Source organism: Phyllobates terribilis, unplaced genomic scaffold, assembly GCF_046119375.1.
Source record: "Phyllobates terribilis strain yellow unplaced genomic scaffold, ASM4611937v1 Scaffold_1__5_contigs__length_1240528914, whole genome shotgun sequence".
Lineage (NCBI taxonomy): Eukaryota > Metazoa > Chordata > Amphibia > Anura > Dendrobatidae > Phyllobates > Phyllobates terribilis.
Genome location: NW_027362761.1, coordinates 145,531,561 through 145,555,131, shown reverse-complemented (window position 1 = coordinate 145,555,131; position 23,571 = coordinate 145,531,561).

The following is a 23,571-nucleotide window of genomic DNA, read 5'->3' as shown; positions in this document are numbered from 1 at the left end:
ATAACTCTGACAACGTTGTTGACAGAAGTAACCTGGAAGTCAGAAATGCTTCCAGGGGTCTTCCCCATGCTGTCCCATGTCATTTGAGCACTGTTCCCATCAATTTGGGCAATTTTTAGGCCCTCTGCAGACTGCCGGGGGGAGCTGTCTTAAAAATGCTCTAGTTTCCCATAGACTTACATTGGGCTCATTGCTCAGGTCGAGCACCCGAGTATTCCAATTTGCTCGACTCGAGCAACGATTACCCGAGCATTTTAGTGCTCGCTCATCACTACTGCTCTTGCTAAAACCTTCACAAGGAGTAATGAATATCGCTGGCACCTCCCTCTGAAACACAGCAGGCATTTATACACCCAGGCCAGGGTGTTAATTATCCAGAGGAAAGTAGCCGCTGGGTCTTAGAGACAGCCTCAAAGAAGGTGTCTGCAATGCCAAATGTAGAGATCTCCTGCAACCCACTGCAGGGCGACTGTCTGTCACTTCTGACACACCCGTGACAGTAGCCCCCCCCTCTATGAGTGGCCTTTGGACACTCTGAAATGGGTTTCTCAGGATAAGAGGTGTGGGATGAATGAACCAACCTGGGAGCATTAACCTCTGATGCTGAAACCCACATCCTTTCCTCTCGACCATAGCCTTTCCAGTGCACAAACTATTGTAGAGATCGACTTTGGAGAAGAGAAGCTACAATCCTTGAAATCTGGAACTCCAGATTGCCATCAACCATTACTGGAGGCCGTGCTAGAGGTGAGGGCTCAAGAGGTTCCACATACTTCTTGAGTAAGGACTAGTGTTGAGCGAGCACTAAAATGCTCGGGTGCTCAAAGCTCGGGCCGAGCTTGCCGTGATACTCGGGTGCTCGACCCGAGCAACGAGCCCAATGTTAGTCTATGGGAGACTCGAGCATTTTTGTGGTGGCACCCCCGGCAGTCTTTTAAAAGCCTAACAAGTGCCCAAAACGATAGTGACAGTGCTCAAATGACATGGGGACAGCATGGGGATCGCCCCAGGAAGCATTTCTGACCCCCAGGTCACTGCTGTCAACAACGTGGTCAGAGGTATTAAGCCACTTTTACAGGCTCACAATAAAACGAAAGTGAAACTTTTTTCCTGTGAAATATGTTAAGGAACATCCTTTCCAGGGAAAAGACTTGTGTATAAGTTAAAATAAATGACCAAAAGCAAAAATACTCCTCCACACCTTCGGCTTTGTTCACAAGTAGCATTTTTTATGCGTTTTTGCACTTTTGTATTGCTTTCAACTATGACAAATGCATTCACCGGGAAATGTCATTTTAACATTTTACAACCTTATCTGGCCATGTGCTGTGTGACACATGCATAAAGTGCTGAAAAGACATGGGAACAGCATGGGGAAGACCCCTGGAAGCATCTCTGACTCCCAGGTCACTGTCTAAAAGTGTGCCCATCATAAGTGATCCTTGCCGCATCAGAAGATGCAGACTTGCAACTATCCCCATGCAAGTTCTAGTCCCAGGGCAGTGTTCAATTGTACCTCCCCCATTCCTTGCAATACAAGCTCAAGTATGCAGCCTGCCACCCACCCACCCCCAGGCTGCAATACCATACTGCTTGCTTGCTTGAACTTGAAATTGGGCCTTTTAGGCATGTGGAGGCGGAATCTGGCCACCACGTCATGGCTCTGTTGGCGGCCTGGATTCCATACTCAGTCCCCAGCCGCCTGGCGGCCGGGTGTCCATACTCGGTCCCCAGCCGCCCCGCGGCCGGGTGTCCACACACGGTCCCCAGCCACCTGGGGGCAGCCGGGTGTCCATAAACGGTCCCCAGCCGCCCCTATTTCTCCTTGGAACATCCCCCCACACACTTTTCTTAGCCCGGCCTGCTTTAGGCAGCATTGGACGAGCCCACCAGAGAACCAGACTCCTCCGGTGGGCCCTGACTTCTCCATCGGTGGAGTTGAGAGTGCCAAGGTGAGGAGCATGATGTTGATGACAGAAGTTAGCATCTGCTATGTTTTCTTTTAATGCAAGTGTAAGTGTGCAGCCTGCCACCCACCCACCCCCAGACTGCAATTCCATACTGCTAGCTTGCACTTGAAATGGGGCCTTTTAGTTTGGAAGAGGCCGAAGCTGGCCACTACCTCATGGCTGCTTCGGCAGCGAGGTATCCATACTCAGTCCCCAGCCGCCCATATTTGTCCTGGTGTGCCTTATACATAAGATTAAGCGCGTATACCAAAACATTACCTGTGCCCTCCCCAGTGCATTTAGTGGGAAGGAGAGCCTATTCCGCTGTAGTATGTGCATGCCAAACCCCTGTTCATGGTACATGCGAAGATGCCTCCCACCTTGCACCTGTCGTTGCAGACTTGCAACTATCCCCATTCAAGTCCTTGTCCCAGGGCAGTGTACAATTGTACCTCTCCCATTCCTTGCAATGCAAGCGCAAGTATGCAGCCTGCCACCCACCCACCCCCAGGCTGCAATACCATACTGCTTGCTTGCTTGCACTTTAAATTGGGCCTTTTTGGCATTTGGAGGCAGAATCTGGCCACCACGCCATGGCTGTGTCGGCGGCCTGGTATCCATACTCAGTCCCCAGCCGCCTGGTGGCCGGGTGTCCCCGCTTGCTCCCCAGCCTCCAGGGGGTGGCCGGGTGTCCATACTCAGCCACCCCTATTTGTCCCGGTAACCTTTCCCACACTTTTCGTAGCCTGGCCTGCTTTAGGGCAGCATTGGCCGAGCCCACCGGACTATCAGACTCCTCCGGTGGGCCCTGGCTTCTCCATCAGGGGAGTTGAGTGTGCCAAGGTGAGGAGCATGATGAGGATGATAGAAGTTAGCATCTGCTTTGTTTTGTTGTAATGCAAGCACATGTATATAGTAGCGGCTAGGCCTGAGGTGGTCAGCATTTTGGCGCATATCCTACCTCCTCCGAGGATTGCTGGATGTTTTCCTGCTACTATCCAAGTTCTATGACTCCCGTTAAAACAAAGCTTCAGGTGATAAATGATGGATGAGGTAGTGGCAAAGGAGAAAGAGCAGGAGGAACAGGGACCATTCACATCAATATCAGGCCAGTCAACCAGATATGTCTTGTAGGATATGTTTCTGTAACAAAAGGAGCGGTTCGGCTACACAGTTATAGGGCATACAGTGAGTGCAATGCCTACCAAAAATTTCGAGCCACTCCAATGCCCCTTGGAAATGATATGGAGGTCAGAGGGCGTTAACTAAACCTTTTTTTCCATTTATAGCAACTGGGTCTCCCGTGCACTGTTGGCCTAAGCAGTGAAAGGAAGGCTTTCCAAAAATTATGAGGAACTGCAATGCCCCTTACAAGAGCCATGTGTGGCACCTCAGGGGTCTGGTCACCACAGTAATAGAGATATTACGTCGGAGAGCAAGTGGGAGGTTTCCTGGTCAGGATCCCTTAAACATGCAACATCCTCCTGCCCCAATCCTGGGAGGGGAGAATTCTGCCCTTATAAACTGGATCTGGGGTGGGGTTGAGTGAGTGAGAGTACAGTCAGAGTCAGAGTGAGAGCAAGGGAAAGTAACAGCAAGGAGCTCTGTAGGAGCTAGGAGCTAAAGACCAGGGGCTGGAAGCTGAGCAGAGCTCGCCCTGGCAGAAGACAATAGGAACCGGACACAGGAGTCCGAAGCTGTGAGGACTTATATATCCAGCAGCAGAAACCAGCCGGCAGGGGATTTCAGGTCCTCTGGCCATAGAAGCCCGGAGGCTCAGTCACAAGCAAGGGACCAGCACCGCCGTCGTGGAGCGGAGGCTAACAGAAGGCCCCAAGTCACCAGCCATATGGGTGAGCACTACACGGTACACTCAGGGACGTGGGCTACTTCTACCCGCTTACAGCAAGGTAGCCAGGAAGAGTGCAGACAGACGGGGAGGCCTACAACTCCACCTGGCCAGGGGAACTCCTGCTTGCTCACAGACTGACCAGGCCTCTTATGCTAGCCCGTACTCCCGGGAGGGTCTACCTTATAATCATCAGTAAAGACCCTGAACTGCACTGCAAAGACTCTGAGTCAATCCTGCTGCGCTCGTGCACCATCACCCCCATCATCCACACTCACTGCCCTGAGGCTATACTCCTCCCGAGGGGAGTTATCCCATTCAATGCTGCGCACACAACACCAGCCTCAGCGGTCTGCCTCGCAGCGGTGGTACTCCCTGACCGCAATCCACGGGTGGCGCAGTCAGACAATTAACCTCAAAACCTAAGAAAGACTGCCACTGGTTTGACCAGCCTGAGCCACGGCACCGGGTCACCGCCACGGAGACTACAGACCCCAGAGACCCGGCACCGGGTATCCCACACATGTGGCCCAGGGGGCGCGTCACATGCAGTACAGTATATTACAAACATAAGTCCCATTATTGGGGAGTGGGTGTCCCATAGTATTTGCTCATGCTTTCCCAGCAAAAGCTGCCAAAAATTAGGACGGAGGAACTTGCAATGCTGGCATCCTGGTGGTATAGTGGTGGTGGAGGCTGAGGATAAGGAGAAGAAGATTAAACAGCTGAAACGAGGAAGCGTATACCCATGTGTGGGTGTGAAGCGGTGCATGTGAATAAACCTCCCGAAATAACACAGTGGATTTGACTTTATGCTACTCTGCTGTCATTTGGTGGTGATGAGTAGAGATGAGCGTTGTTCTACTCAAATTCGAGCTGTTTTGGGCGGTGTTCGAGCCGTTCGGCAAACACGAACGATTTGAGAAAAATTCGGCTGTTCGAGGTTATGTTCGATAACTGTTCGTGCACCAAAATCATAACTGGATTTTTTCTCAGTAATGATGAAAATTAATGTTAATACGCAGTTTGAGTGTACAGCGGGGTGGGGGGAGGGGCAGGGGATGGATCTCTGCAGGAACAATGAAGATCTCCATTTTTTTTTCTCTTTCCCGCATTTACAGTGGGGAGGTGCAATCTGTCAGCCTATCAGCAGCGCACACACGGAGCGAAGTGCTTTTTTTCACACAAGCAAGGGCATGTGTCATTGGCAGTGTATGTCACATGTCCTTGCCCTATAAGACCAAGCCATTTTCCCCGTCGCCACCATTTTCTCACTGCTGCAGCTGAGTGTTAGACGGCACCGCTGTTGCTGTGTGCGCTATACCTTGTTAATTTCAAGCCAATTTTCGCACAAATCTACAGATAGCTTGGGAGTAGGGAATAGTTGTGATTGCAGTCCTTTTAAGGACTAGGTTACAGCATTTCCTATGACCTTTATCAGGCAGGTCTGTGCTCTTAAATAGATAGATTGTGGGAGTAAAGACTAATTGTAATTGCAGTCCTTTTCAGGACTAGGTTACATCAGTTCCTATCAGTTTTTGCCAGGCAGGTCTGTGCCAGTGCTGTGCAAGTTTTTTTCACAGCATTTGGCTGAATCTAGCAAAGCTAATCCTTTTTGGCCTATTGCAGAGTGTGTTAGTCAGTGGAGTAGCCTATCTGTGTTGCAAGATATACCACCTGTGTATAGAATATCATTTTTTTTACTGCACCTAGTGAAGTAAAATCTTTTGGGCATAGCATCATTCTATTAGTCCATCTATACTGACCTCCATCAGGTTGCAAATTGAATATAATTTTTTTCTGCATCTAGCTCTGAAAAAATATTTGGGCTTCTAGCAGTGTGTGGGACTTGTTCTATTAGTCCATCTATACTGACCTCCATCAGGTTGCAAACTGAATATAATTTTTTTCTGCATCTAGCTCTGAAAAAATATTTGGCCTTCTAGCAGTGTGTGGGACTTGTTCTATTAGTCCATCTATACTGACCTCCATCACGCTGCAAATTCAAAATAATTTTTTGTCTGCATCTAGCTCTGAAAAAATATTTGGCCTTCTAGCAGTGTGTGGGACTTTCTCTATTAGTCCATCTATACTGACCTCCATCAGGTTGCAAATTCAAAATAATTTTTATCTGCATCTACCTCTGAAAAAATATTTGGGCTTCTAGCTGTGTGTGGGACTTGTTCTATTACTCCATCTATACTGACCTCCATCAGGTTGCAAACTGAATATAATTTTTTTCTGCATCTAGCTCTGAAAAAATATTTGGCCTTCTAGCAGTGTGTGGGACTTTCTCTATTAGTCCATCTATACTGACCTCCATCAGGTTGCAAATTAAAAATAATTTTTATCTGCATCTAGCTCTGAAAAAATATTTGGCCTTCTAGCAGTGTGTGGGACTTTCTCTATTAGTCCATCTTTACTGACCTCCATCAGGTTGCAAATTCAAAATAATTTTTTGTCTGCATCTAGCTCTGAAAAAATATTTGGCCTTCTAGCAGTGTGTGGGACTTTCTCTATTAGTCCATCTATACTGACCTCCATCAGGTTGCAAATTAAAAAATAATTTTTTGTCTGCATCTAGCTCTGAAAAAATATTTGGCCTTCTAGCAGTGTGTGGGACTTTCTCTATTAGTCCATCTATACTGACCTCCATCAGGTTGCAAACTGAATATATATTTTTTCTGCATCTACCTCTGAAAAAATATTGGGCTTCTAGCTGTGTGTGGGACTTGTTCTATGAATCCATCTATACAGACCTCCATCAGGTTGCAAACTGAATATAATTTTTTTCTGCATCTACCTCGGAAAAAATATTTGGGCTTCTAGCTGTGTGTGGGACTTGTTCTATTAGTCCATCTATACTGACCTCCATCAGGTTGCAAACTGAATATAATTTTTTTCTGCATCTAGCTCTGAAAAAATATTTGGCCTTCTAGCAGTGTGTGGGACTTTCTCTATTAGTCCATCTATACTGACCTCCATCAGGTTGCAAATTAAAAATAATTTTTATCTGCATCTAGCTCTGAAAAAATATTTGGCCTTCTAGCAGTGTGTGGGACTTTCTCTATTAGTCCATCTATACTGACCTCCATCAGGTTGCAAATTAAAAATAATTTTTTGTCTGCATCTAGCTCTGAAAAAATATTTGGCCTTCTAGCAGTGTGTGGGAATTTCTCTATTAGTCCATCTATACTGACCTCCATCAGGTTGCAAATTCAAAATAATTTTTTGTCTGCATCTAGCTCTGAAAAAATATTTGGCCTTCTAGCAGTGTGTGGGACTTTCTCTATTAGTCCATCTATACTGACCTCCATCAGGCTGCAAATTAAAAATAATTTTTATCTGCATCTACCTCTGAAAAAATATTTGGCCTTCTAGCTGTGTGTGGGACTTGTTCTATTAGTCCATCTATACTGACCTCCATCAGGTTGCAAATTGAATATAATTTTTTTCTGCATCTAACCCAGCCAATAGTTTTGGCCTAATACCACAGTTTGGCCACTCAGCTCTGCTCGGTTCCCATCCATTGTTTTTTTGTGCAAACAACTCCAGAGTTGTGAATTAGTTAACCACCAAAATGAGTGGAAAAAGGCCTGCTGCTGGTGGAAAGGGGAATAGGCGTGTTGGGAAGGGGAAAAAAGGTTGTGTTCGTGGGGTAGGTGTTAAAGCAACAGTAACATCTGCAGAAGAAAGACCATCTTCCAGCCAAACTAAAATGTCTACTTCTTTTAGCGGACAATGTGATAAGATCCCTTTCTTACGGCCACGCCAATCGCTACAAATTCCAGATGAGGCACAAAAACAGCAGGTGCTTCAACGGATATCAAGTGCTCCTTTAAGTGGGCTCTCCTCCACATCAACTTCAACATCACAAATACTCCAGTCCTCAAAGGTGTCACCCCAATCGCACTTGCTTCCTCACAGCTCCCAAATCTCCAGCTGCCCGTCTGAGTATGAGGTAGAACAGATGGTTGAGTCTGCAGAGCTGTTTACTCATACTATAGCCTGGGAATCAGAGGTCGACTCCAGCGCTTCTGTGAATCCAGACGAGGAAATGATCTGCACTGATGCCCAGAATCTTTATGAGTCGGATCCAGGACCAGACGCAGAAGATTCTGACCATAATGTAGACCCTCATTCCCAAACTGTAACTACTGTTGGTGGAGACAATGAGGAAGATGATGATGAGACTCAAATACCTGATTGGAGCGACAACTTTAGTTTTTTGTCAGGGCAGGAACAGGTTGGCTCTGAGGACGACGGGTGTGATAACGCACAGGGTGATGATGATGAGGTTGGAGATCCCACTTACTCTCAACCCACAGTCAGCCAAGAGATGAGGTCAGCAGAGGAGGTGGAGGAAGATGGTAGTGATGACGAGGTCAGGTTGCGCCTTCCTGGACAGAGACGTAGTACTGTATGCACGTCAACAACTGCATCCTCAAACACAACTCTGCCTCTCACCACAAGTCGTGGTGGCTCTTCAGGTCGCATGGGTGCTAAGCCTTGCATAGCCTGGGCATTTTTTCAGATCGATAAGGATGACCCAACTCGTGTTATCTGTAACATTTGTCAGCAAAAGCTAAGTAGAGGCCAAAAAATACATAGTTTGAGTACTTCATGCATGAACCGGCACATGGACATGAAGCATAAGTTGCAGTGGGAAGCTCAGTGTGCTACAATGCGGCCTAGCCGGCCGGGCCAACCACCGTCTGCCATATCTTGTGCATCCGCGGCCTCTTCATCCTCTGTGACTGGGGGGACAGCAGTCACACCTGTTTTGGAGCGCAGACCTGCCACCTCTTTACCCGCAACAGCCAGCGTGATTGGCAGGTCATCATTTTCTTTGGAGGTGGTAAAACCAGCTGGTGTTGAGCGCTGTCCGACATCGATAGCACCACCTTTGGATCAAGGCAACCTAACATGTCCGCCTGCATCTTCCTCATAGACCGGCAGTTTGCCGGGGACACCCTTATCAACCCCGTCTAAGCACAATAGCCAGCCCTCGGTCCCTCAGATGTGGACAAGTAAAAGACCATTTCCTCCTAGCCATGAGAAAGCTAAGAGGTTGAATTTCACCATCTGCAAGCTCTTGGCTACAGAAATGCTGCCTTTCCGCCTGGTGGACACAGAGGATTTTCGAGACCTTATGTCCGTCGCAGTGCCCCAGTACCAGATGCCCAGTCGGCACTACTTCTCAAAGAAAGGTGTGCCTGCGCTCCACCAGCATGTCGCACACAACATCACCGCTTCTTTGAGAAACTATGTGTGTGACAGGGTGCATTTCACCACAGACACTTCGACGAGTAAGCATGGACAGGGGCGTTACATGTCGCTGACTGGGCACTGGGTAACTATGGTGACAGCAGGACAAGGGGCTGCTGTCCAAGTCTTGCCGTCCCCACGAGTTGTGCGTCAATCCTCTTTATGTCAAAGTTCCTCCAGTGCTTCTGCCTCCTCAACCTCCTCTCGGTCTTCCACCTGCACCCAAAGCCTGTCTGGTCATGCCACAAGCTTTCTAACTGCGCAGAAGGGATCCTGCACACCTCCTTACTATGCTGGCAGTAGGGCTCAACGTCATCAGGCGGTTTTTACTTTGAAATGTCTGGGAAATGTGAGTCACACAGCTGAGGAGTTGTGGTCAGCTCTGGAGAACCAATTTCATGAATGGTTGTCTGCACTGAACCTGAAACCAGGGAAGGCCGTGTGCGACAATGCTGCAAACCTGGGTGCGGCCCTTCGCCGGGGCAATGTCACACACGTGCCTTGTATGGCTCACGTGTTGAACCTGGTTGTCCAGCAATTTTTAGCCCACTATCCCAGACTAGATGGCCTTCTGCAGAGGGCACGGTCGCTGTGTGCTCACTTCCGCCGTTCGCATCCCGCAGCTCAGCGACTTACATCTCTACAGAAGTCGTTGGGCCTGCCACTTCACCGGCTAATTTGCGATGTGCCTACCCGGTGGAATTCAACTCTGCACATGTTGCAGCGACTGTGGCAGCACCGACAAGCCCTGGTGCAATACGTTCTGACGTTAGCCTGGGCCAACGAGATCCAAAGGTGGGGCAAATCACGCTGGAGGAGTGGTCTCAGATCAGGGACCTATGCACCCTTCTGCACAGTTTTGAAATGGCGACGAAGATGTTTAGTGCTGACGATGCCATTATCAGCATGACTATTCCAGTGATTTACATGCTGGAGCACATGTTAAACAGAATTCGGAGTCAGGTGGTGGCACAAGAGGAGGTGGAGGAAGTAGAGGAGGAGGTGTTGTATGCGGAAGGGCTAACATCTGCAAGGTCTAGACGGTCGGCAGCACCAAGGCGGCAGGCATGTGGGGGTGGGGGAGATGGTTTTACCAGGGCGCATGGTAGCAGCCAAACTAGTGAGGAAGGTGCAGGAGCCCAGGAAGAAGTGGAGGACGAACTGAAGGAAGACTCATCAGATGAGGGAGACTTGGTGCTCCTGGATGCGCAACACACATGAGTGCCTTCTTGCCTACCTGCAACATGACCCTCGAATTGTGAGAATTAGAAATAATCCTGACTACTGGGTTGCCACACTGTTAGATCCCAGGTACAAAAGTAAATTTGCAGAAATTATTCCTGCCATAGAAAGGGATGCACGCATGCAGGAGTATCAGCAGAGACTGTTGCAGAATCTTACATGTGCTTTTCCACAAAACACCAGTGGTGCACGTAGTGAATCTCACAGTTCCAATTTGCCAACCGTGGGACCGTCAAGTGTTCAGCACTCAAACCGTAACAGAACCACAGTATCTGCTGGTAACATCAATTTTGCGGAATCATTTCACCACTTTTTTAGCCCATCCTTTGCATGGCCACAGGAGACAAGAAGTCTGACACATAGTCAACGCCTAGAGACGATGGTACAGGAGTATCTCCAAGTAAACATTGAAGCCATGACTGTGTCACTGGACCCTTGCTCTTTTTGGGCTTCCAATCTGGATAAATGGCCGGAGCTAGCCACTTACGCCTTGGAGATCTTGTCATGCCCCGCAGCCAGCGTTCTGTCTGAACGTGTGTTCAGCGCTGCTGGTGGTGTGTTTACAGATAAGCGCACGCGGCTCTCCACTGATAATGTAGACAGACTCACGTTCATAAAGATGAACAAATCATGGATCCGAAACGACTTTTCTACCCCTGTGTCATCCTGGGGAGAGTAAAAACTTGATGATTGGTTAAAATCACCTCACCAACCGTTTTAAGCTTTCAAATTACTAATCATGTTTATCTGTATCTTGGCTGGAAAATAATTTGGGCTTTGTAGCAGTGTGCAGCACTGATTCTATTAGGCCATCTATAATAAGCTCCACCAGATTTAAAATTACTAAACATGTTTATCTGTATCTTGGCTGGAAAATAATTTGGGCTTTGTAGCAGTGTGCAGCACTGATCCTATTAGGCCATCTATACTAAGCTCCACCAGATTTAAAATTAATAATAATTTTTAGCTGCATCTAGCCCGGAAAATAATTTTGGGGCTCCGAGATGCGCAAGACACATAAGTGCCTTCTTGCTGCACTACCTGCAACATGACCCTCATATTGTCAGAATTCGAAGTAATCATGACTACTGGGTTGCCACACTCTTAGATCCCCCAAACTTTTCGATCAACCTTTTCATTTTAATAAAGACCAAAAAAATGGTCATATTTGAAATTATAAGCATTAGCAGGTTATTAGAAACTGAAATCAAACAGTTTTCAACTCAAAACTTTATTCTAGGTGATGTTACATTTTCACATAGGACCACTTGTTCGAAAGGAGCTTCTGAACTCTCTCGTCCATTGAATTTGTCAGATTTTGGATGGTTTCTGCTTCAATTGTTTTGCATGAGGACAGAATACCCTCCCAGAGCTGTTGCTTAGATGTGAACTGCCTCCCGCCATCATAGACACTCCTTTTGATGATGCTCCAGAGGTTCTGAATGGGGTAGAGGTCAGGGGAGCATGGGGGTCACACCATAAGTTTGTCCCCTTTTATGCCCATATAAGCCAGAGATGAAGATGTGTTATGTGCAGCATGAGATGGTGCATTATCATGCATAAAAATGATCTTGCTGTGGAATACACGGTTCTTCTTCTTGAACCATGGCAGGAAGTGCTGTTTGAGAAAATCCACATACATTATGGAGTTCATCTTTACCCCTTCAGGGATCCTAAAGGGGCCGACAATCTCTCTCCCCATGATTCTAGCCCAAAACATTACTCCACCTCCTCCTTGTTGGCGCTGTAGCCATGTTTGCGTGGGGTGTCCATCAACCAGCCATCCTCCACTCCATCCATCTGGACCATCGAGCGCTGCACGGCACTCATCCGTGAACAAAACAGTTTTGAAATCAGTCTTCATGTAATGTTTGGCCCACTGGAGCCGTTTCTGCTTGTGTGAAGTGGATAGAGGAGGTCGATAGGGTGGCGTATGCACAGCTGCAAACCTCTGAAGGACCCTGCATCTTGTTGTTCGGGGGACGTTGGAGGCACAAGCAGCTTCAAAAACTTGTCTGCTGCTATGACAAGGCTTTTTTGCCACTGCTCTTTTAACCTGACGTAATTGCCTGTAGGAAAGAGTCCTCAATTTGCCCTTATCAGCACGCACACGTGTGTACTGTGAATCAGCTACATACTTCTTGATTGCCAAGACACTTCATCCTGATCATCGCACAATGTTGATTGTAGTCATGCCTTGACCTAAACACTCCACAATTTGTTGCTTCTCAGCAGCCGACACATCCTTTTTCTTTCCCATTTTGGCAGAAAATGTAGGCTGCTTAATAATGTGAGACAGCCTTCTTAAGTAGTCTTGCCTTTCATTGGACACACCTGCCAAACTAATTAGCACAGGTGTCTGCAATTGCTTACAGTGATATAAAGAGCCCTGACACACATCACCATCAATGAGTTTAACTGACAAACAAACAAATTCTTCCCTTATCACTCCTAAACACTTTTTGCATAATAATTTGGAACACAGTGTACATGTGCTTTTCCACAAAACACCAGAGGTTCACGTAGTGAATCTTACAGTTCTAACTTGCCATCCGTGGTCTGTATGGAGTTGTTCAATAAAGGGCCCAAAATTAAGATAACAAAGATGGGAGAGGTCTCTATGAATAGGAATTCCTAAGTATTTGATACCCTGTGAGGGCCAGACAAAGGGAAAGTTGGACTGGATGGAATCCTGTATGGATTTGGGGAGGGAGACATCGAGGGCCTCAGACTTCGCTGCATTGATTCTAAAATTTGACCATGTAACAAAGTGATCTATTTCAGCCATAACAGCATGGATGGATATATGTGATTGAGTGATATATACTAGGACATCATCAGCAAATAGAGAGCACTTGTACTCGGTGCCTCCCACCTCAATCCACCTAATATTGGGGTTATGGCGAATTGATGAGAGCAGGTGCTCCGTCACTAGGATGTATAAGAGAGGGGACAGAGGACATCCCTGCCTTGTCCCATTGGTGATTGTGAAAGGTGATGAAAATGTTCTGATGCACCCCCTGGGCCTTGGGACACCCGGAGCGGGACCCTTTTTGATGGATGCTGGTGGTTGTAGTCTCCATGGCAGCGACCCGGTTCCGTGGCTCAGGGTGGTCAAACCAGTGGCGGAACTATTTATGTGGTTTTGATGTTTAAATGTCCGACTACGCCACCCATGGATTGCGGTCAGAATGAACCGCCGCTGCAGGGCAGACCGCTGAGGCTGGTGTTGTGGGTGCAGCAGAGCGTAGCATAACTCCCCACGGGAGGAGCATAGCCTCAGGGCAGTGTATGCGGAGGATGGGGGTGATGGTGCTGGGCAGCAGCAGTAATGACACGGAGTCAGTGATGCAGTCCAGGGCCTTTACTCACAGTTCTTATTATCCAGACCAGGTCTGCAGGTAACGGCTGCCCACGTCGTACTGTGCTCACCAGGTGAGGGGCTCAGACAACTCCCAGATAACTTTGGAGCGCTTCACAGGACACCCTTTGTGTGTCCTTTGTCTTGCCTTTCTTACCAACCCTTCTGTCCGACTGCCTCGGGCCTCCTCTTGGTAAACTTGGCGCCAGTTTCCCTGACCCTATGTGGTGCCTTCCTAGCGGGTGTAGCGAGGGGCTGCGCCACATAAAATGTCACAGCCTCCAGTTTCTAGCTGAGGGTCGTTTCCTGCCTCCACTAGTTTCGGGGACCGGTCTCCCCCTTTGGCCTGACCCCTCCACGCAGGTGGATTCGGGCGTGCGATGGCGTCTCGCCCGTCCGCACCCCTGGGATCCCTTCGTTCCTCGTTCCTGGAGCCTTCTCCGCTCCTCTTCCTTCCTTCTCCCTCTTCCAGGACTGGGCCTCGGTTACTAGGCCCGCCTCCGGAGCAGAGCTCATGCAGAGCTCCTGCTCCCTGCCACTTCTGCTCAGACTTCTCTGCACTGAACTAAGATGGTGCCCACCTTTTATACTCCCTTCTCAATGCACCCAGGAACTGCTTCCTCCCTGCTCCTGCACTACAGGGTTCCCTTTCCTCAGTGTTCCCTCCCCCCACTCCAGCCAGAGACAGGGACTGTCGTGCCCAACTCAGGGGCATATTGGTCACCCTGCCCCACGGCAATGTGGTGTAATGCATGCAGGTTTCGGGTCCTGATCCACACTCCATCCTTACCTGAGAGTGAGATATCACACCTCTGGGTGAGGTGCAATACCTCTGTAGCAACCGAGCCCTCAGGGTGCTACAGTTCCATTTATCTTCAGCCTAGGTGACGTATTGCGATACAGGGCCGTGATTTTGGCTATAAAAGGGACCCCTAGACCCCTACCCCAAGCTTTTTAAGAGAATAATATATGGCGTGCCAGGAGACTCTATGGAATGCTTTCTCAGCATCCAACGAGAGTATCTAATTACAAATTTTTATCTGCATCTAGCCCAGGAAATACTTTGTGCCTAGTAGCAGTGTCTGCTAGTCAGCGGATTATCCCGGCTGTTAAGCAAGCTACACCACCTGTAGTTTGGACACTTAATTTTTTCAAAGGAAATGCTTCGGGACCACGGGATACTCAGTGAAGAGCATCAGGAGGCACCCCAAGGCATAGGGGCTGGGACTGGCAGTAGGATGCCTTGCGGTGGACAGCCGAGCTCGATCCTTATAAAAGCTTTTTAACTGCAGCAGCTTTAGTGGACGCTACTGGAGCTGGAATTACGCGGCTGCTGGCATGAGACTTGCCCTCCAATAGATTCTTGTAAATGGATTTAAAGTGTATTCATTCAAATTAGAGAGACAATTTAAATTAAAAAGCTTAGAGGTGCCTCCACCACAGGGGGGCTCGCTCGACCCACCAGCGGACAGGCACCAGTATTGGGAGAGGGGGGCTGGCCGTCAGGGTTCACCGCTGCTCTGGCACAAACCCGGCGACACGGAGGTGGCACGGGCAGGAGCGGACTGAACGTGTCGGCTTCTCACTTTTTGGATTTTAGAAGGGCAGGACATACCTATATCTGTGTCTCCCCCTCCTTTTACTCCTCCACCTCTTTTCTTTTTGCATGACTATATGTACTTGTCACTTTTCCATGAGTTAGTTGTGTCTTCTGAGGAGTTTGTCAGCTTTTGGACACCTTTGAAGGTGTTTTCTATGTGTTTTTGTTTGCCTGCCATTGGTTTTAACGGTGTTCGAAGGTGTTCGACGAACAGTTCGACGAACAGTTCGGCGAACACATGGGTGTTCGACGAACCGAACCGAACTCGAACACTACGGGGGTGGCTCAACACTAGTGATGAGAAGTCTGGCCCAATCCAGCCCTTGTTCATTTTGATAAGGGTCAGCTTGTCAGCATTGTCAGTTGACAGGCGAGTGCGCTTATCAGTTATAATTCCCCCAGCGGCACTAAAAACACGCTCCGATAACACGCTAGCGGCAGGGCAGGCCAGGACCTCCAAGGCGTACAGAGCGAATTCATTCCAAGTGTCCTGCTTGGATTCCCAATAATTAAAAGGCACAGAGGAATCACGGAGGACGCTGGTACGATCGGCAAGGTACTCCCTCACCATCTTTTGAAACTTTCCACTCCTTGTGAGAGTACCCCACGCCTCAGGGCCTGTAAGCTGGGCGGGTGTCAGAAAACTGTCCCAGAATGTTGACAGTGTTCCCCTGCCTCTGCTGGATTGGAGTTGCCTCTCTCTCGCCTCTACGCCTTGGTTGGGCAACGAACTGTGACCTCTGCCGCTAGCGTGTTCAGATGGGAATTTTTTTAAGAGTTCTGCAGCAAGGGCCTTCTGGTATTGCCCCATTTTTGTAGACCTCTCCACCTCAGGAAAAAGAGAGTGAAAGTTCTACTTGTAGTGGGGGTCTACAAGTGCCACCAACCAGTAATTACTGTCACCCAACATTTTGACAACACGAGGGTCACGGTTAAGGCAGCGTAACATAAAGTCAGCCATGCGTGCCAGACTGGTAACGGGCAAGATTTCCGTGTCCTCACCAAGATGACGACTGACCATGCTCTCCTCCTCCTCTTCCTCCTCCCCCATGTCCTCAGGCCACCCACGCTGTACCGACGGTATGACACTTGTACAGGTACTACCGTCTACAACGCATGATAGCAGCTCCTGTTCTTCCTCCTCCTCCTCCTCCTCCTCCTCCTCCTCCTCTCCCTCTCCCTCATTGTCCCCCAATGCACGTTGGGATGAGATGAGGCTGGGCTGTGTGTAATCGCCCACTACGGCTTCTTGATCCATCTCATCATACTCTGGCTGCAATGCCTCCTCTTTAATTCTCTGCAGAGAGCGTTGCAAAAGACAGACAAGTGGGATGCTGACACTAATGATGGCGTCATCGCCACTCACCATCTTGGTGGCCTCCTCAAAGTTTGTCAGGATGGTACATATGTCAGACATCCAGGTCCACTCCTGAGGTCTTATGTGTGGAGTTTGACCTGAATATCGACGGCCTTGTTGCAGCTGGTACTCCACAACTGCTCTCTTCTGCTCACAAAACCTTTGCAACATGTGGAGGGTAGAGATCCAACATGTGGGGACATCACACACCAGTCGGTGTGACGGAAGCTGCAAACGCTGCTGCAACACAGCAAGGGCGGCGGAAGCTGTAGCCGACTTGCGAAAATGAGCTGACAGGCGGCGTACTTTCACGAGCAGATCTGGCAACTCGGGGTACGAATTAAGAAACCGCTGAACCACGAGGTTAAGCACATGTGCCAGGCATGGTACGTGTGTGATCTCACCTCGCCTCAGAGCCGCCACCAGGTTATGGCCATTGTCACACACGACCATGCCGGGATGTAGGTTCAGCGGTCTCAGCCACAGATCTGCCTGCTCTTTCACAGCTGTCCACAACTCACAAGCAGTGTGAGGTTTATCACCTAAGCTTATGAGTTTCAGCACAGCCTGTTGCTGCTTGGCGGAGGCAGTACTGCAATGCTTCCAGCTTGTAACTGATGTAGTGATATCTGAGATGGAGGCTGAACATGAGGAGGAGGAGGAGGAGGATGCGCAGGAGCTGTACACTGTGGGGGCAACTCTGACTGACATAGGGCCCGCAATCCTCTGTGTGGGGAGGATGTGTTCCGTCCCAAGGTCCGACTGGGTCCCGGCTTCCACTATGTTTACCCAGTGTGCCGTCAGAGAGATGTACCGTCCCTGGCCACAAGCACTTGTCCACGTGTCCGTTGTCAGGTGGACTCTCCCAGTAACTGCATTGTTGAGGGCACGGCAGATGCTTTGGGACACGTGCTTGTGTAGTGCGGGGATGGCACACCGGGCAAAATAGTGTCGGCTGGGGACCGAGTACCGAGGGACAGCCACCGCCATAAGATTGCGGAAGGATTCCGTCTCCACCAGCCTAAAAGGCAGCATTTCCAATGCAAGCAGTCATGAAATGTGCGAATTTAGGACTGTGGCCTGTCGGGCGTTAGCTGCGAATTTCCGCTTTCGTTCAAAGGTCTGGGATATGGACAATTGAACGCTGCGGTGGGACGTGGACGTTGATGCTGTTTCTTGAGAAACTGCCATAACAAGTGAAGACTGAGCGGAGGGGGCATCTTTACATGCAGTATGGACAGGGGATTGCCTTGCACACACAACAGGGGGTTCTATTGCACGCACAACAGTGGAAGAAGCAGTGGTGACTCCCGCTGACACTGGTCGTGGACCCTGGGTTTCACCCCACAAAGTCGGGTGCTTTGCTGCCATGTGCCTGATCATGCTGGTGGTTGTCAGTCTGGTAGTTTTGTCACCGCTGCTGATGTTGGCATGGCAGGTGGAACATATGGCCTTTTTGGGGTTATCAGCAGAGTCTTTAAAAAAATTCCAGACTCTGAAAGACCTACCGCTTGTACTGGCAACGTCCCTCGTGTTGGTGTTAAGGGGAACGGTTGCCTGACTTCTGTCTGCGGCCACAACACTGCTTCTTCCTGCCTGTTGGGGTACTCTGCCTCCCTCCCCCTGTGTGCTGCTGGCCTCACTCTGCATGTCCTCCTTCCACGTTGGGTCAGTTACTAGATCATCCACCACCTCCTCCTCTTCCACTTGCACACCACGATCCTCCTCCTCACTTCCTGGCAGTTGTGTCTCGTCATCGTCCACCTCTTGTGACAGATTGCCAACGTCGACTTCCTGTGGCCGTGGCTGTTCAAATATTTGGGCATCGCAGCATGGGATCTCCTCTTCCAACACTTCAAGCATATCAGGCGAGGGGCCCAAATATGGAAATGGACCAGTGAACAGCTCTTCAGAGTGTCCAAGTGTGGGATCACTTGCTGTCTGACGACACTCGGCATGGTGGGAGGAAGGAGCATCAGGGTGAGGAGGAGTATGCGGTCGAGACTCAAGGCTACTAATAGTTGACCATGTGGAAGACAGACCGGAGGTGGTGGTGCCCAGGTAACTGGAAGTATTATCTGCTATTTAATTAATAACCTGTTCACACTGATCAGTTCTAAATACTGGTGTTGTTCTGAGCTTCCCTAGTAATTCGGTCAAGAAGTGGCAGCGAGAAGATGTGGCTGTTGGTTGTGGCACATTTTCACCTTGGCCACGGCCCCGTCCTCTGCACGAACCATCACCAGAACGTCCACTTCCACGTCCCTTGCCACGCGCCTTGCCCATTGTAAATGAAGTAAAATAGCTTACACTTGCACTATCAATGGAAAAAGGGTAAAAAAGAGTAGATTAGAACCATGGAAGAGGAAAACCACAGTTATTGTTTACTGGGGTATACCACACTTTTTTAAATAGAGATATTTGCGGCTGAACAGTGAGCGACACACTCAAACTGCTTTTTTTTTAGATACCAAAGGCCCAAAACTGGATAGTACAGCGATTTGACCTGTGGAACTGCGAAACCAAACTGGGATGTCGGGCCTACACAAGACTATTTTCAACAGATATATTTTTGTTTCACAACAGTCAGGAGACACTACTGTTTTTCTTTACGGAAAAAACTACCAAAAGGTGAATAATAGAGATTTTTTACCGTGGGATGGCAAAACCACAGTTATTGTTTACTGGTGTATTCCACACTTTTTTAAATAGAGATATTTGCGGCTGAACAGTGAGCGACACACTCAAACTGCTTTTTTTTTAAAAACCAAAGGCACAAAACTGGATAGTACAGCGATTTGACCCGTGGAACTGCGAAACCACACTGGGATGTCGGGCCTACACAAGACTATTTTCAACAGATATATTTTTGTGTCACAACAGTCAGGAGACACTACTGTTTTTCTTTACGGAAAAAAATACCAAAAGCTGAATAATAGAGATTTTTTACCGTGGGATGGCAAAACCACAGTTATTGTTTACTGGGGTATACCACACTTTTTTAAATAGAGATATTTGCGGCTGAACAGTGAGTGACACACTCAAACTGCTTTTTTTTTAGATACCAAAGGCCCAAAACTGGATAGTACAGCGATTTGACCCGTGGAACTGCGAAACCACACTGGGATGTCGGGCCTACACAAAACTATTTTCAACAGATATATTTTTGTGTCACAACAGTCAGGAGACACTACTGTTTGTCTTTACGGAAAAAACTACCAAAACCTGAATAATAGAGATTTTTTACCGTGGGATGGCAAAACCACAGTTATTGTTTACTGGGGTATACCACACGTTTTTAAATAGAGATATTTGCGGCTGAACAGTGAGCGACACACTCAAACTGCTTTTTTTTTAGATACCAAAGGCCCAAAACTGGATAGTACAGCGATTTGACCCGTGGAACTGCGAAACCACACTGGGATGTCGGGCCTACACAAGACTATTTTCAACAGATATATTTTTGTGTCACAACAGTCAGGATACACTACTGTTTTTCTTTACGAAAAAAACTACCAAAAGCTGAATAATAGAGATTTTTTACCGTGGGATGGCAAAACCACAGTTATTGTTTACTGGGGTATACCACACTTTTTTAAATAGAGATATTTGCGGCTGAACAGTGAGTGACACAATCAAACTGCTTTTTTTTTAGATACCAAAGGCCCAAAACTGGATAGTACAGCGATTTGACCCGTGGAACTGCGAAACCACACTGGGATGTCGGGCCTACACAAAACTATTTTCAACAAATATATTTTTGTGTCACAACAGTCAGGAGACACTACTGTTTGTCTTTACGGAAAAAACTACCAAAACCTGAATAATAGAGATTTTTTACCGTGGGATGGCAAAACCACAGTTATTGTTTACTGGGTATACCACACTTTTTTAAATAGAGATATTTGCGGCTGATCAGTGAGCGACACACTCAAACTGCTTTTTTTTTAGATAGCAAAGGCCCAAAACTGGATAGTACAGCGATTTGACCCGTGGAACTGCGAAACCACACTGGGATGTCGGGCCTACACAAGACTATTTTCAACAGATATATTTTTGTGTCACAACAGTCAGGATACACTACTGTTTTTCTTTACGGAAAAAACTACCAAAATCTGAATAATAGAGATTTTTAACCGTGGGATGGCAAAACCACAGTTATTGTTTACTGGGGTATACCACACTTTTTTAAATAGAGATATTTGCGGCTGAACAGTGAGCGACACACTCAAACTGCTTTTTTTTTAGATACCAAAGGCCCAAAACTGGATAGTACAGCGATTTGACCCGTGGAACTGCGAAACCACACTGGGATGTCGTGCCTACACAAGACTATTTTCAACAGATATATTTTTGTGTCACAACAGTCAGGAGACACTACTGTTTTTCTTTACGGAAAAAACTACCAAAAGCTGAATAATAGAGATTTTTTACCGTGGGATGGCAAAACCACAGTTATTGTTTACTGGGGTATACCACACTTTTTTAAATAGAGATATTTGCGGCTGAACAGTGAGCGACACACTCAAACTGCTTTGTTTTTAGATACCAAAGGCCCAAAACTGGATAGAACAGCGATTTGACCTGTGGAACTGCGAAACCACACTGAGATGTCGGGCCTACACAAAACTATTTTCAACAAGTATATTTTTGTGTCACAACAGTCAGGAGACACTACTGTTTGTCTTTATGGAAAAAACTACCAAAACCTGAATAATAGAGATTTTTTACCGTGGGATAACAAAACCACAGTTATTGTTTACTGGGGTATACCACACTTTTTTAAATAGAGATATTTGCGGCTGAACAGTGAGCGACACACTCAAACTGCTTTTTTTTTAGATACCAAAGGCCCAAAACTGGATAGTACAGCGATTTGACCCGTGCAACTGCGAAACCACACTGGGATGTCGGGGCTACACAAGACTATTTTCAACAGATATATTTTTGTTTCACAACAGTCAGGAGACACTACTGTTTTTCTTTACGGAAAAAACTACCAAAAGGTGAATAATAGAGATTTTTTTACTGTGGGATGGCAAAACCACAGTTATTGTTTACTGGGGTATACCACACTTTTTTAAAAAGAGATATTTGCGTCTGAACAGTGAGCGACACACTCAAACTGCTTTTTTTTTAGATACCAAAGACCCAAAACTGGATAGTACAGAGATTTGACCCGTGGAACTGCGAAACCACACTAGGATGTCGGGCCTACACAAGTCGATTTTCAACAGATTTATTTTTGTGTCACAACAGTCAGGATACACTACTGTTTTTCTTTTTGGAAAAAACTACCAAAATCTGAATAATAGAGATTTTTTACCGTGGGATGGCAAAACCACAGTTATTGTTTACTGGTGTATTACACACTTTTTTAAATAGAGATATTTGTGGCTGAACAGTGAGCGACACACTCAAACTGCTTTTTTTTTAGATACCAAAGGCCCAAAACTGGATAGTACAGCGATTTGACCCGTGGAACTGCGAAACCACACTGGGATGTCGGGCCTAAACAAGACTATTTTCAACAGATATATTTTTGTGTCACAACAGTCAGGAGACACTACTGTTTTTCTTTACTGAAAAAACTACCAAAAGCTGAATAATAGAGATTTTTTTACCGTGGGATGGCAAAACCACAGTTATTGTTTACTGGGGTATACCACACTTTATTAAATAGAGATATTTGCGGCTGAACAGTGAGCGACACACTCAAACTGATTTTTTTTTAGATACCAAAGGCCCAAAACTGGATAGTACAGCGATTTGACCCGTGGAACTGCGAAACCACACTGGGATGTCGGGCCTACACAAGACTATTTTCAACAGATATATTTTTGTGTCACAACAGTCAGGATACACTACTGTTTTTCTTTACAAAAAAAGATACCAAAATCTGAATAATAGAGATTTTTTACCGTGGGATGGCAAAACCACAGTTATTGTTTACTGGTGTATTCCACACTTTTTTAAATAGAGATATTTGCGTCTGAACAGTGAGCGACACACTCAAACTGCTTTTTTTTTAGATACCAAAGACCCAAAACTGGATAGTACAGAGATTTGACCCGTGGAACTGCGAAACCACACTGGGGTGTCGGGCCTACACAAGACTATTTTCAACAGATATATTTTTGTGTCACAACAGTCAGGAGACACTACTGTTTTTCTTTACGGAAAAAGCTACCAAAATCTGAATAATAGAGATTTTTTACCGTGGGATGGCAAAACCACAGTTATTGTTTTCTGTGGTATTCCACACTTTTTTAAATAGAGATATTTGCGGCTGAACAGTGAGCGACACACTCAAACTGCTTTTTTTTTAGATACCAAAGGCCCAAAACTGGATAGTACATCGATTTGACCCGTGGAACTGCGAAACCACACTGGGATGTCGGGCCTACACAAGACTATTTTCAACAGATACATTTTTGTGTCACAACAGTCAGGAGACACTACTGTTTTTCTTTACTGAAAAAACTACCAAAAGCTGAATAATAGAAATTTTTTTACCGTGGGATGGCAAAACCACAATTATTGTTTACTGGGGTATACCACACTTTTTTAAATAGAGATATTTGTGGCTGAACAGTGAGCGACACACTCAAACTGCTTTTTTTTTAGATACCAAAGGCCCAAAACTGGATAGTACAGCGATTTGACCCGTGGAACTGCGAAACCACACTGGGATGTCGGGCCTACACAAGACTATTTTCAACAGATATATTTTTGTGTCACAACAGTCAGGAGACACTACTGTTTTTCTTTACGGAAAAAACTACCAAAAGCTGAATAATAGAGATTTTTTACCGTGGGATAGCAAAACCACAGTTATTGTTTACTGGGGTATACCACACTTTTTTAAATAGAGATATTTGCGGCTGAACAGTGAGTGACACACTCAAACTGCTTTTTTTTTAGATACCAAAGGCCCAAAACTGG